This window comes from Equus asinus, chromosome 18, assembly GCF_041296235.1.
Source record: "Equus asinus isolate D_3611 breed Donkey chromosome 18, EquAss-T2T_v2, whole genome shotgun sequence".
NCBI classification, from domain to species: domain Eukaryota; kingdom Metazoa; phylum Chordata; class Mammalia; order Perissodactyla; family Equidae; genus Equus; species Equus asinus.
In genome coordinates, this window is record NC_091807.1 from 4119623 (window position 1) to 4132215 (window position 12593).

A 12593-nucleotide genomic window follows, 5' to 3' on the forward strand; every position below is an offset into this window, starting at 1 on the left:
TAGAATCTTGGTCTAAGGGATCTCCCTCTACTCCAGCATCCCACGATCATGGTGCCCTCCCTGAAGGTCTTCCAAGGAAAATCACACCACATAACAGGGTTCTGCCCTCCCTTTCACGGCATCCTGCTCTGCACCCCTCCTGGAGATGAATAACACCTTCATTTGACCACCTGGCTTTTCAGAGGCAACATTCTGTTATTACTCAAAACAGCTTTAAAATTTCAAGACAAAAACAAAATAGAGATTATCAGGTTAAAGTTCTTTTTTGTTTTAGAAAAACATAATATAACCAGAGGACCTAAAACAAAAATTTTATGGAAAATAATTGTTAAATTTTTTGAGTGTCTAATACATGCTGGCAAGTAGTCTGTATACTTTCCATTTACAAACTCATTTAATTTTCACAATTCCAAACTGAGTTGCACCGGGCCTCTTTGCTTAGAAGACCCCACGCTTGGCCTAAAGCTCTGCTGTCAATAGATTGGTTCAACGCTCTGCTACTGACAACTTGAAACCAGTCATGAATTTGGAATAAGGGGCCATACATTTTTATTTCCCCCTGAGAACTGCAGATTAGGTAGCTGGTGTTGATCCATGGATGAGTGTGATTACCATCTCTTTTTAAAGATGCAGAAACTTCAAGTTCCCTTTTCAAACTCACACAGCTATTAAGTGATGTAGAGTCCCACCCTGGCCATTTAGCTCCATTGACTAGTTCCTCACCACTATAAATGAGATAGCTACTTGAAATTCAAAATGAGCATGTAGATGAGGATAGCATAAAATATGGTTGTCAAAAAGAACGACTTGAAGATTATCTAAGTGACCAAATATTTCATCTGATTTATGTATGCCATTAATAATGCCCCAGTGAATTGGCATTGGTCTACCTTACACCAGTAAAATATATCTCATAAGGACTGTAGAGGGAGGATTATATGAATAATCAGCTATCATGAAGAAGATTTACTTCAATCTTCTTTTATCACAATATCTCAGTTAAAAATTTCCTAATATTACAACAGTTGCCGGCACATTTTGGTTAAAATAATTACCTTCCAGTAGAGTTTAATTTCAGAAGTTCTATGTTATGGTAAAAATATACCCTAAGGTAATGTGCCTGCAGAATAGAAACAGAGTAGAGTACTTTTTAGTTGAAAAGAATATTGTTTGTCAAAGTTCACTTAGATATTTTTAAGAAAAGCTTCATGTTGTAGTCCAAGATTCTCATGTGTATAGAACCTCAGAAATGATTGCTGAAGCACGTCAGTCAGTTCCAAAGAATGATGATAAGGCCAGACACACACTTGGCAAAACAAAAACAAAAAATGCTGCACAAAAGTGTTTCTCGTTCCCACGCACGCTCTGCTCCAGCCCAGTTCTGACAATTTAAACCCACCATGGTTAACTATTCCTCTTTAAGGGTGTGGAATTACTCTGTAATTGTTTCTTTTTCTAAGGGAATTTTAAGCAAAGGGAGGAAGATTATTACTTTAACATTTCAGTCACTTAAGACTATTATAAATGTCTAGGTGGGTTTCTAGTTCTGAAGCAGGCAAATGCTGCATAATCCAGGTGAACAGTTGGCATGCTTATTTTCCCTTTACGTCGTGGTATTGGTTCACTCCATGAATAACAGAGATCCCCAAAGTTAACTCAAACCCAGACACTCCTAATGTAGTTTGTTATGCTAATTTTAATTCGTGTTGTTTGGAGCATGAGAAATATTCTGAAATAAATCTGATTTGCACATATTCCTTATCTCCAACCATAAAATGTCCTTATTAACCCACCCAGGGGCACTAGATTGTTACCATTTGCTTTTCTTTTCTAACTCACTGAGTTATTCCATATGGAAACTGAGACCTTCATGTTTAGAGCTGAGGAAGGTAACAGTCTGATGACAACCATGATCAGTAAGTTCAGTTTCTTTCTCAAATGGTTAATTAGAAGTCACCTGAAACAAATTTGTGTACTCTCTGAACTCTACTCATTCCCTTGCTTCAGTGGGCCCGCCACTAACATGGCAATATCAATGCCAGTTTGCTCATTTCAAAATCTTTAAAGATATAAACTCTGGAGTCAACAGATTGAAGCCGGGTTTCACGTAAAAGGAAAGTGCCTGTAAAATGCCTGTTCAGATTTAGTCATGCAGGAGGGGTTGTCTTTGAAGTGTCCCTGGCCATCTTCTTCAGTGCACAACATAAATTACTCCAATTTGGTTTCTATTACCCTCTATTCCAGCCCCATTAAATCTTTCCAAATAGATATCCTTTATGTCACACACGTACAGTGAAATTCAAGGCCCTTTTTATCATATAGTTAAGGGGCGCCACATACTCCTCTCAAACGCGGAGAGTAGTTTCCACATTTTAAAGCAACAAATTAATCCTCACCTCCCTTACTGACTCTTGAAGAAGGAGCCCGGTCTTCTGGCCTTGACCAGCTGGCCTCTAAAAATTTCGAATTATCGTCAGCAGTCAGCAGAAGGTGGAATCAGAACCGGAAGCCATGCGTGACCACGATATCTTCTTTTCTTTCACTAGAATAAATTATTATCTACTCCAGTAGCAAATGGTCATTTTTACAAGCCTGCCTTCTGGGCTTTCTCCTTTGACTATTCTCAGCTCACTAGGCTGAGAGAAACACACTTCTCCGGCAACTCACTACACTCTTTAAAGGGAGTTTTCTCTTTCTCCTCTTTAAATAACTGATGATAAAAGGTCAGATGCTATCACTGTGCTTCAATCCCTTCATTACAAGTCAATAACATCATTTTTATTCCATTTGGTGCCTCAAAACTAAAACTCTTTTTCAACACTGACAATCTGTGGGCAGCTATGATATTTAAAATATCAGCCTGTATGAGAGTAGTGGGAAACTAGATTTTCATTGAGGGTTTTTAAACATACGCAGTGATTTTAGCTAGGACTTAACTAGATAAATGATGACTTTCAGTAGAAATAAAGAAAATAACATGAAACGACCTAATTAAACGGAAAATTAAAAGTTCGAATTTGATGCCAGAGAGAATATGGTTTAGTAGAGTCAATCTATATAGAGTCTTTTTTAAGCAAGAAATCTTTCTTTCTATCCATCTATCTACCCATCTATCTATCTATCTGAAACTTCCTGTACTTACAAACAAGGTCTCTAAGATTTCATTTGGGAATTATATTGCAAGTTTCTTTACTAAGAAAAGTGAGAAAAGACAAAGTACATAAGGCTCCTTAGGGAAAAAAAACAATCAAAATAAACTAACAAAAAACATTACGATTCTCTAAAATGTACTTGATTTATAGGGAAAGCAAAATCCATTCAGAATTCAGACTAAGTTTCTGTGGCTCTGCCTCACCTACAGGTTCACAGTGCCTAGCACAGCTTTTTGAAGTTCCCAAAATGAAAAATGCCCCTGTGAGCCCGAGTTCCAGGCGCTCTTTGATTATTTCCCTGCAGCTCCGAGTAAACAGTGATTAACAGGATAAGGCCATGTCAGAAAAAAACGAAGCCGAAATTGTAGTAGCTACTTCTCACACATCTCCAATTTTAAAGTGTAGCTTTTTAAAAGCTATCAAAATATGTCTATCAAAACATTAATCACAAGTATATGAAGAAAAAGAAAAGGCAAACCCAACAAAACTACTAGGGCTGCGGGCAGAGTACAGCTTTTCCTTTTTTTATTTTTGTCCACTGCAGTTTGACGTCCTTCAAGAAGTTAAACACGTCTTTAATTTTAATTTCTGTCATCTCAATGGGACCAAGAGGCCATCACATCCATGATTTCAACATTCGCACACACACACTTGAGTGTGCGAACACTCTCCCACAGACGCCCACACTGTATGAGTATCCAATTAGTTCATTTTAATTTCTTGGCTAATATTGTTAGGTTTCAGCTATGAGTTCTGTATGTGTCAGTTATGAGTTCTGTAACCGTTAACAATTTGCTGAACCTCTCTGGGCCTCGGTATCCTCAGGTTGAGGAGATTGAATAAGATGTCTCCTGTGAAAATGCGACACTGTGTGAGACATATAGAAATCACCTGGTGATTGTTAATTCCACTACTATACCACCAAAGCCAACCCTCTTTTCCCCTATGAGAAATGGGGAGAACTAAGCAAGAAGTACTTAATCCCACAAACGAGGCCACTGTGGTAAGCTTCCTGTTCCCCCTGTGCCCAGTAGATTCATCATGTTCTATTGCCTCAGGGGATGCACCAAAAGCCAAACTCAGAACACGGACCACAGGATTGAATAAGGAGTAAGTACTGACAAGCAGAAATATTTCATTATTTCTAGAAAAATAGTTGTCCAACACAGAAAGATCAGGAGACTTTAGTATATTAAAATAACACAAACCCACCATATGAAATGTGATTAAGTAAAAAGTGGATTTTTCTGTTTGTATCCCCAAATCTATCTCATTAGTTGATGATTTTTAAGCTTTATATTAAAACCTGTGTTTTGAAAGTGTTTTGGCTGTGCTATAGCCAGTTTTCTTAAGGCCACATAATTAAAAACTCTAACCAAAGTCCCATGTCAATCTTTGATTTGCATCTAGGATAGTATTTGTTTTTAGCTTGCTTTTCCTAGATTTCTGATTCTTAAGGACAGATTGCGTAACATTTATGAACATTAAAAGACTTGTGAGTATATAATAAGAATTTCCCTCATTTTAAACAAAGTCAAATGGGAAAATGTAAGTAAATACTAGACGCATGGTTTTTTCACCTTTGTTTTAAGAAATCTTTGACAATCATAGCATCTGTATTTTTGGACTTTTGTTTTCTTAATAAAGTAGAGATTTGATAGATGGTTGGTGGTTAAACACCATAAAATTTCCCAGTAGAAACGCATAAGCGTTTCTTTATATGGTTAAATGTATTTGAAGAAAATACAGAGCAGAAGCATTCACTATTCTTTCAAAATGCTTCTACTAAAAGAAGCCTTGGACAACTTTCCTTGTGAGGCATTTCGAGTGCCCCTCTCTGATCAACTGTCGCTTTAGTAGCCTCTCATCTGACTCCTACACAATAAAACAAATGGAATCTCTCAAGTAATAAAACAGGTTGAAAATAATTTAGATTTCTATCGATAAAATAATGTCCCCCTTTACTAAGAATCACTTGAATTTCTAAGGAAAATTTTATAATTTCTTTGAGAAATTTTTGATACTAGAGAAAATATGGTATTTCCATGAATCTACACTGCCCACTATATAATGCAGGGTATATACAATTCTACATGCACCTGAAAAAGTAATAAAAATGCTTATTTTATGAAATGTACTAGAATTTAGGCAGCCATTATAATTTTCTACTGAGTCACCACCCACTATAATATTTGTAAGAGATTGCAATTTCCACAAGCACTGCTGGAGGGCTATCAACTTTTTATGGTCATATATTTTCATATCATGTTATCCAAAAATGATTATTCATTTACTTAAATGTTCAATTTTATTGAATGAAAAGAATGATCTCAATGAAAGCTACTGTGATTTCCCTAATACTCTCGCTTTAAGGTCATTGAATCTGAGGCAGTGTTAATGGTGCTTTTCAGAGTCCTTGATGCAATTTCTAGCCGCTTATGTGACCTTCCATTTGGGGGTCAATTTGGGTAACTTAGTAAAATTAGAATTTTCTGCATAATCTCTAGACCACAAAGAACTCAATAGTTCCTGACTACATTTATCTTACAATCAGAATATAACAACGCTATCTCAATTCTTACTTCCACTTGATTTGTAATTGCAGTGATATTTCGTCAAAAGTGATTGCTAATTTTCAAGTAGAAGCCCAATTCTCCAAATGGGTTAAACAGAGCTCTCCATTCAACCAAAATAAAACTTTTAATATACATTTTGAGGTGAGTTAATAGTCTTTTACATTAGGATAAAGGAGTGCACAGTGAGAATATCTTTCTGCCATCTGAGTAATCAATGAGCCAATAAGGTTGTAAATCTTCCAGAAATTCCCTATGGTTCAATTCAAAGAAAAGTGTGTATTTTTCTCTGCCCCCTAGCTTTTATTTCCCCACTATCATTTGGTAACCTAGGGGGAATGTTTTCAACTTGCCATTAAGCGAAAGAGGAAGTATTTCACACCTTCTTTAACAACTTCTGCCTATTAAAACAACCCCTATTATATGCATTTGTGCTACTCATGAAAGAATAAGTGATACAAAAAATTGTTTGGGAAGAAAAATTAGAAAATCGCTACAGTCAGGAAAACCATTCATTTCATTATTATTATTTTAATGATTGAAATGTGAACACTGAGATTTTTCATTATTTTAACAGAAGTATAGTGCAAAGTCATAATTAAGTCTAAGTGCATTTGTTCATTAAATAGTACAGTGGGCAGCTCTGTACAAAACGTAAACAGGTAATAATTACACATGTGCCATAATTAACCCATTGGTACTATGTAGTGCTCCAGGTAAGGTGATTGATAATATACTTGGAATGTTTATAATTAATGTCATATAAGAATGAGAAGCTTTTTTAATTATGCTGAATTTCTGTAAAAGTATGTGATCATACAAAAGGTCAGTAATTATACTGTCTTGATACAATTACAAAATTAATCTCAGCTATATTATTTTACTTGCAAAGATATATTACAGGAATTGTGAAACATAGCAATTATTAATTAAAATAGTTCACACTCTAAATCATTTTGAGTACAATCTACATTTCTCATCAGTCAAAAAACTCTGAAAAGCATTATAGAATTGAGAGTAAGCTTTAGCACCTAACCTAGACGTCAAAGTATCCGCACACAGCAACTTTAAAAAAGAGTTCATTTAGAAAACATTAGTAAAATCTGTACTCCAAATCCTGCAGATGGCCCTTTTTAGGCCTGTTCAGTGAATAATTTTGTTACTCTCTGTGGCTGTGTCTGGTGTCACCATTTCCACCCCTTGCACTACATGCCGGAGCAGCTGCCCCTGTGGGACACATTTCCCCAGCGTCCAGGCCTCTGGCTTTCAACCAGCTTCAGCGGAAGAAAGGCGATGGCCGGTACCGGGGGGCGGGAGCAGGACAAGGCAGCGTGTCTGTGGGTTCTGGCAGTGGCTGCATGTTTGGTTACAGCTAGGTCATATGCCATCGCAGGCTTGGGGACAGTCATGCTTCTCGTATTGGTCGCTCCCTTAAGACTTTCACACCATTGTAATAGGACCTTCATTAAACCCTCTTAAGTGGAAACTTTCGAAGATGCTACGTGTTTTCTGCTATGATGCAACTACACGTTCTCATGGTCATTTTACTTTAAATGGTTATCAATTTTATATTGTTCTGAAACACCCAAACCAAGTATACCTCAGTTTATATTATACATGCATTTGGGTATGCAAATCATAGTTTTCAATACAAATTACTCTTCTTTTTGAAAGTTTTCAAAAACATTCATTATTCTCCCTATTTTCATCAATTTAACCCTTTCTTCTCACATTCATCTCCTCCTCCAAAAGTCCCTATTTCTGTTCAGAGCACCACATTCACAGAGGTTGGAGACCTGAAGTGTCATTGACTGTCACTGAGTCCTACCCACGCACCCGCTAAATTATACATTCAGCCAGTTTATTGCCAGCATATATGAAAGCTCTCAATGCTTCCCACAGCTGCCTTTTCTCCCCTTTCCCACTTGCTGGTTTGGGTCCTTACTCCTCTCAGTTGGATCACCTGGCTTTGTTCCACGTGGTAAGGACTGCCTCTCCATCAGCAAGCAAGCACTGGGGAGCAGAGGGGAGGCCCCAGGGCTGGGAAGCTGCTCTTTCCTCAGATGGTCTTGCTGCTCACATTCAGGGATGATTTTAGGCACTTGGAAACAGTTTAAACTTTACAATTGATTTTTACCTTCAGTCTCTTTAGATCTAACCGAAGAATTAAATGAGGCCCCGCCTGCTTTCCTTCCTCCTTCCCGCCCCACTTGGAGCTCTAATTCCTCATGCACAGGAGTGCAAGCTTGATCCTCCCAGTGCACAGGACCGTCATACCTCCTTCCCTAGGTGCCTTGCACAGCATATCCTGTGTACTGGGAGCTCACCTTGAGTTTTGTTGGAAAAACCCTCTGCCCATTATCTTCTTCACAAAAGTTCACTCTAATCTTCCCATTCTTAGCTCCATTTATTCCCCATGAGATGGCACTGTAATCTTCCGTGAGCAGAGGCTGTGAGGGAGGTCAGACTGCCTAGGACTACCTCCTGCACCACTGCCCACATTTCAAACTTAAGCAAGTTACTGAACTTATCTCTGCTTCAGTGTTCTTATATGTAAAATGTACGTAATGGTGCCTCCGTCGTGAGTACTATTTAAGTTAATGCTTCTCAGGCACTCTCAGCTGAAAGAGACTATCCACTATTTCCCCAGCACATCCTATGTGGAGAAAAACATGCCGGGATGGAGCATAACAGCACAAGGCATAAAAAGTTTTCAGCACTGTCTTAAACTGCAGCCCTGGCTCTGCCATCTTTTTAAGCCGATCTCAAAATCCATCTCTTGTTTTGAGTTTTCTCTAATCTCCTAATTTGATATAATTTTTCTGCCTATGCTCCCACCCATCTCTAGCAGTTTGTTAGATTTTCTTTCAGAAGATACTCTTATATTATAATTATATATGTTTCTATCTTTATACATGTATATGTAGATACATAGGTATAGATAAATACATTTCTCTGTAAGATTGTCCACTTTTTCAGTTCAGATAGGGTGTTTTATTTATCCCTTCCTGAAACTACAGGTTTGCTTAAAATGGGAGTATAATTGTATAATGCAATTTAATAGTGTTTTTAAATCAAATGCATACTATTTGATAGGCACTTTTCCAAGATTTTTGGTAATCTTAACCATGGCTCTGCAAAGTAGGCATTATCTTCACTTCCTACACAACAGTACTTCTCCAAGCTGTTCCAGTTCCAAACTGTTACCTGCAGCGAGATAATTGAAGAAGTTGAGAATAAAGGCTTAGAAACTTTGATAGCAATTTGACATTGTCATGACTTCTAAGTATGTGATCTGTGTCAGAAAATTGGGTTTGTGGCTAAAGATTTCTGTAGAAGTACTCTGGCAAGCTGCAACGGCAGGGACACGTTTTGGAGTGCTTGGATGAAGGCGCTAATGCAGACCATAAACTGCTTCATCTTCCTTCATCAAGAAAGTCTCATCACACAATAAAAAGATCAGGATTGTGGGGCCACCCAGGGGCATAGCGGTCAAGTTTGCACGCTCCACTTTGGTGGCCCAGGGTTCGCAGGTTCATCTCCCAGGTGCAGACCTAGCACCACTTGTCCAGCCACGCTGTGGCGGCGTCCCACGTGAAATAGAGGAAGATTGGCACAGATCTTAGCTAGGGAACTATCTTCCTCAAGCTAGAAGAGGAAGATTGGAAACAAATGTTAGCTCAGGGCCAATCTTCCTCACACACACACACCAGATCAGATTCTTAGCAATGTAGCAAAAAATGTGTGAATCGTGTTAAAGCTAATGCTTAAATGCAGGATTCTTCTTTTCTTTTTTTAAATATTGGCACCTGAGCTAACAACGGTTGCCAATCTTCTTTTTTTTTCTGATTTTTCTCCCCAAATCCCCCCAGTACATAGTTGTGTATGTTTTTAGTTGTGGGTCCTTCTAATTGTGGCATGTGGGACGCCACCTCAGCGTGGCCTGACAAGCGGTGCCATGTCTGTGCTCAGGATACGAACCAGCGAAACCCTGGGCCACCCAAGCGGAGTGCACGAACTTAACCACTCGGCCACAGGGCGGCCCCAATTGTTCTCTTTTTTATACGATAATGCAGAAGTTGCTCATAAATAACTGTACTTCATACTGAGGTACAAAAATTATACACGTGAAAACCTCTGTTGAGAATGTTTGAACAACAAAAATGCTCTTGTTTCCAGAAGAAATTAGTCCTTTCCCAAGTTTTACACATGTAAGTCAGAAGGCAAGTACCCCTTATTTGTCCGATGTATGTCATGTTTTCAAGGATCTTACTACTTACAAGGAAAGAAAGAGACATGCTTTGCAGTGATGGGTAAGATCAAAGGGCAAAGCAAAAGGCAGGAGCCTGGAAGGATGGAGTTTCTAGTGTTAATGACATGATCCATCAACTAAGTACCATTGTCAGTAAAACATGATGATCTTGACATTGTGCATTTGCAAAACCTTATCACAGACCATCTTACAATACTGATAGGGCATTTTGAACTGGAAATTCCACCAAGAAAGATCCACGTATAGAAATTCATGGATCCTGAATCAATTTCTTTCATTAAAAGAATGTATTTAACTCTAACTTTACAGGATAAATACTAGAACTAGCTAGTACTGAAGGACTGAAGCTGAATTTTGAAAACGCTGCCAAACTTGCCTGATTTTAGGTAAAAGTTAAAAACGAATATCTTAAGATTGATGAAATTGATTCAAACTTTCTTCTCTATTCCTGTCAACAAACTTGTCTGAGATTTCTTCCTCTCCTATGACTGCTATTAATGCAAGACACGTAAGCCATATAAATTATACATTATTCCCCACAAGAAATGCTATAGTCAATGCAAAGAGATTAGATAAATTAACAAGCCAGAAGCAAGCATATGTCACATTAAAATTTAAATAATTGATATATATGATGTTAATTCAAAGTGTGCATATAGATTTTTAATATGAATAATTACTAATTATTTCATAACTTTTTGATTAGTTCTGATTGCAGAATAACAAAAAAATTGCAAGTAGAATATTAATCTCTGTATTATTCCCAATACAGTCACACTCAATGGATACATACAGTTTTGTAATACTTTTCTTTCTTCACATGTTATTTTTGTAGAACCTAATAGTAAAAAGTTGGGACTTACATTTTGTATGCTTTATTATGTTTTCTAATAATCTATTTTTATCGTACTTTACAGAAGTGTCACTTGTGCTTGATTTAGGAAAAGAAAAATGGCCCTCCCCACAGAAGATTCGGGAAGTACGGACAGAATCCCGCAAATGAGGTTAGCTCCATACCTAGAAGCTTGTGTAGAAAATGCCTGTTGCATAGAGGAAGGACCCAAATGGTCGCAAGAAGATGAAACAGGTCCCACTACAAAGTGTGTTGTGTACCTTCCAACTCCCCTGGCATGCAGCAGAAACCAACAGCTCCCCTCCTTTCTACCTCCTGGAGGAGCACAGCATTAGCTAAGGGCAGACCAGGATTTAAGAAGGTTTTTGGTTTGATCTTGGTAACTCTTGTTATCATTTTGTTTTCTTCAGTGACAGGAGGGAACTTCAATAGCATCAGAGTAGGAAGTGCATGGCTCAGTCCCGTAACGAGTTGGAGGTGTTCTTAGAAGCTTCCATAGATGCCCAGGACAGATGTGGGATGGATCTCCTGCCACTCCCATGGCCCTCTGTTAAGGGCCACATCCCCAGTAGGGTCACTGGTGTCTAAACCTCCTCTTTCTGACCTTGCCGTCTCCCTGGGAAAGATGACAAAGTTTCCCTGCCTGGCTATACAGGATTTTGAGGGTTAACAAGACAGGGAAGGGCACCCTTAGGAGAGAGGCCCTTATCTAACACTGATAAATGTGAAGAAACGAGCTGTGTGTAGAGAACCACAATAGCATTGATTTATTTTCTGGATATGTATGGGAAGGTTCATCAGCATCAAAGGAAAAAAATGAAAGTCAGAATGCCTGCCACTTGTAAGTCGCAGGGTGAATCTTAGCCAATTCCTAATTCTATCACTGCAGGCTTTTCAGAATTATTATGTAGGCCAAATGTCACAATATATGGAAAGCTATTTTGTAAATTGATTTTTTAAGGAAAGGAGTATTTAAATTCATGATTCAAATGCTGTTTCCTCCTCACCTCCTTCACCTGTTGTTAGTGGTGGATTCCAGGGCTCCTTCCTTGGACCACTTCTGTCTAGATCTTCTTGGTAATGCCGTCCAGTCTGGTGCCACATGCCCACTCTATGTTTAAGATCTTTAACTTGAATCTGTCCCTGGATTCCAGACTCACACGCTCACTTGCCTATTACATAGTCCCCTCTTGTATGTCTAACAAACTCAAAGGTAACAAGGCCTAATCCAGGCCTTCCCCAAAATGGTCACCATCCCTACGCCCTGAAATCTTGCCTATCTCCCTTTAAAGTCTGTTATTTCAGGTGTTCAGACCAAAAGCCTTGAGATCATACATGACTCCTATTTCACTTTTCTACCCCACATTCTTGCCATCAGGTGGTCAAAATACTTTGAAAACATACAGAGAATTCCACATATTCTCTTCACTTTCATTGCTATCTCTCTGCTCCAAAGCAGCTTCATCTTTTGCCTGAATTATTGCAGTAGCCTCCTAACTGGTCTCTCAGCCTCTGATCCTCACCACGTGCCCCAAGAACGTCCTCCCCACACCAGCCAGAGCGCTACTGCCAAAACGTTCATGAGATCACCTCACTCCTCGGCTCAGCATCCTCCAGCAGTTTCTCCTCTTAATCAGAGAAAAAGAATTCTTCAACGGCGACAAGGCCTCACCTGCTCACACTCCTCCCACCCCCCCGCCCTTTCCACCCTCGTCCTTCTCTCCTCATTCACTCCGATCTGT

At 38.7% G+C, this 12593-nt stretch overlaps 1 protein-coding gene across 6 annotated transcripts in view; it reads right to left on the minus strand.

Moving 5' to 3' along the window:
• The window catches only part of CADM2 (cell adhesion molecule 2), a 1002810-nt gene that overhangs the window by 201674 nt on the left and 788543 nt on the right, over nt 1-12593 (minus strand). The gene's annotated exons all lie outside the window — the stretch shown is intronic.